Source organism: Lolium perenne, chromosome 6 (assembly GCF_019359855.2).
Source record: "Lolium perenne isolate Kyuss_39 chromosome 6, Kyuss_2.0, whole genome shotgun sequence".
In the NCBI taxonomy this organism is placed as follows: Eukaryota; Viridiplantae; Streptophyta; class Magnoliopsida; order Poales; family Poaceae; genus Lolium; species Lolium perenne.
Window position 1 is genome coordinate 41,436,949 of NC_067249.2, and position 3,614 is coordinate 41,440,562.

Genomic DNA, 3,614 nt, shown 5'->3' on the forward strand with positions numbered 1-3,614 from the left:
TTCTTGAAAACTCATTTTTAAAGTAAAACTTTTTATTGTACATTTGAGTAATTTGAGAAGATGCATATGTTGGGAATATATATACATCATGTTTATGATTCACCTACCCAAATATGCCCTCTAGCAATTTATTGCATATCAATTCCTCAAAGAGATCTTATGTGCAATATTGATGAAATTGCGAAATAAATCCATATTTATGATACTTGTTGCCTTTCTCAAAACACTCCAACTAGCTCTATTTCCCTTATTGTTAGTTGTGATGTTTTTGAGGTTTAACTTGGTTGAAGTTCATTTATATACCATAAGTGAAAATTGGAGCCATAGGCTATATATGCTTCTTACGCAAACATCCTTTGGTATATTTTATGACTTCATCTTGGATATCTTGTCTTATCTATTTTGTTAACCTCTTGTGTGTGCATGTTTCTTTATGGATCACTTTGTCCACTTTAGAAACTCATATACATAAGAGCGTTAATCCATCATCTTGATATCCTTGTTCTTTGCCGACCATCTTTTACCCCTTTTGTTTTTAGTGGGTTGGTAAAGAAAATTTATGAGTGCTTGGTTTATTTATTTTCTTCATGCACTCATATCTCGTAATTGTTGGACTAAATTTGTTCTTGATAAGCATACTCTCTTTATCTTAGTTGTGTTCTAAATGATATATAGGGAGTGAGGATTACATGTTTGTGCATATTGTATTCAAATGCAAACATTATAAATTGTGCACGAACCTTGGGGAACTTTCTTATTTTTAGAAGCACTATATCTCTCTTATCATGATATCTTTGTTTGTCCAATTGGATCTTTGATTGCTTGCTTTATTTGTTGAAGCTCACTTCACCATGTTATCTTTATGCAATCTTTGATCCTCAATATAGTTTGACTTCCTTCAAGTATTCATCATTGGATATGTGCACTTGATTCCACTCAAATTATGAGAAGTGCACACTTTGGGGAGGAACTCACATTATATTGGCCTTCTAAATTTTTCACCCATTTTGACAATCGATGCCAATGGGGGAGAAGTTTAGAGGGTTTAAGGGAATGGTTTTATACTTAAGTTTGGTTTGTGCTTAAGTATTTTGCCTCTCATGCATTCCATATTTATATGTCTTGCATGGTTGTATATATATAGTGGAAACTATCCCAAAGGTTAATCTTGACAATGTATGCAATGAATTCATGTTCATCACACGTGCATATATTGTGGGGGAGTCTTCTCTATATATATTGGTTTTACTCACATCTCCTGCATTTGTTGTAGTTGTGTGAGTAGAGCCGGTTTTGAGATGGGCTAGTAGCTTTGTGTTACTTGACCATATCAAATACAACCTCTTGTATACAACTTATTCTCGGATAAGTTGCGTACTTGTTTCTAATATTCATTATATAAACCCTCTTAGTGTGGTTGTCATCAATTACCAAAATGGGGGAGATTGTAAGGGTACATTGCCCCTATGTGTGGTTTTGGTAATCAATGACAACCCCTATGGACTAATGTTTTCATTGAGTTTATATGAAGGAATATTCCATAGGATCTACTTGCTCTCCATGTGTTGGATTCAAGTATGGATGCCATGAAGATAAAGATATACCTTGTGTATTGGCATCAAGATCATCGGTATGAAGATATATATGTGATATGATCAAGAAGAAGAAATGAAGATGGAGTTCTTATGTGGAACTCAATATTAGCCATGCTCTATCTTAAGTGAGTATGAGAAGATACAAGGTTGAGTTGGGCAAGTTCAAGATGAGCATCTTGAGTGGATCACATGCTTGAAGCTTGCCGTCCATTTGGTGATAGTGGACATGTGAAGATGTGCATCAATGGAGCTTTCCCGTCATAGTGTATGGGGGAGCATTTGCGAGTATACACGAAGCGACAATGATCAAGTGATGGGATGCGCAAGGCAAAGGTATGACCTTGATAGGTTTTCCTTTTACCGGTCTCGAGGTGGTTGTTGGGAGACCGGATTATAGGATAGATAGCCGCACTATTAAGAGGGGCTTTCGGTTAGGTAACTTGATCACATCGTCTTAGGGAGCTCAATCCTTTGCATACTTTGCATATCCTTATTGCTTCTTGGTGTTTCTCTGTGTGAGGTTCTTGAGCTTGTTGCTAGCTTTACAACAAGCCCAAGTTCATCGAAAACGGAATCCGCATGCATCTTCTATTGCGTTTTCGAGTTTGGACGTCTTCACCATTTCTTGACGGTGGGAGACTCCCTCTCTAAAATCATCTAAAAATGTTCTGTGAGGAGTCTCCATATTTTTAGTTTTTGTTGGGGTTCTATTCGTCGTTATCTTTCCAACAAAATTGGTTTCATGCGAATCGGAGTTCGGGAGCATTAGTTATTAAAGAAAAAGGAAAAGGGAAAAAGAATAAAAAGAAAAAGAAAAAAAGGGGGGAAGGGCGCCGGTCGGCCGGCCGGCCTGCCGGGCCACGCGCCGGCCCACCCGGCCGTGACCGGCCCAGCGCCTTTGCCATCCGGCGGCATCCGGTGGGCTTGGCCACCCCATCCGGCCCAGCGCCGGTTACCAACCGGCCGCCGGCCGCCATCCCCGGCTGGCCGGGCCTCACCGCCCGCGGCCCACCCGCGGCCTGCTTCCCCGGGGTGCCCAGTTCTCTGCCGCCCGCGCGGCTGCTGCCTAGTCCGGTTGCTGGGCCGGTCCGGCCGGACCCCCAGCTGGGCTGGTCAGCGCCAAATCCGGTTGGCCGGCCTGGCAACCAGCTGGGCCACCTTTTTGGGCGTTTTTCCTGCGATTTGCACACAGTTTTTTCTCCAACGGTTATTTTTCTTCCTAGACTATAAATAGCCCTTCTTCCACCTTGAGCAACAAGTTCTTCCCATTCTCTCTCCTCCATTGCTACTATTTGAAGAACTTGCTCTTCCCCTTGAATCCTCCAACCATTCTTGCTCATATTTGAGGATTTGAGAGAGGGGATCTAGATCTACACTTCCACCAATCCATTTCTTCTCTAAGTGAGGGAATCTCTTGGGATCTAGATCTTGGAGTCTTTGGTTGACTTTCCCCCTTGTTCTTTCTCTCCAATCTCATCCTAGCATTCGTTGCTTTGGTGGGATTTGAGTGTGAAGGACTTGAACACCTCCGGTGTTCTTGCTTTGCATCATTGCATAGTGTTGAGCTCTCCACCACGATTTGTTCGAGTGAGAGACCGTGAGCTTGTTACTCTTGGAGGGTGACCTCCTAGTTGGCTTGGTGATTGGTGCTCCGGTGATCTCTTCAAGAAGATTGTGAAGAGGCCCGGGCTTCTCCTTCGTGGAGCTTGTGAAGTGGTTGTGGAGCTTGCCATCTCCGGAGCGGAGGAAAAGCTAACCATAAGGAAAGGGCCATTATCCTTCGTGGGTGTGGTTCGGAGAATAGGGTGAGCCTTCGTGGCGCGGGGAATCCTTCGTGGGACCTCCACTCCTCCAAACGTGACGTACCTTGTTGCAAAGCAAGGGAACACGGGAATACATCCTCGTCTCCGCGTGCCTCGGTTATTTCTATACCCGAGCTCTCTTTCCTTGTGATAGCCATCGTGCTTGAAGTACATATATCTTGCTATCACTTGTGCTACATATATCTTGTGCCTATCT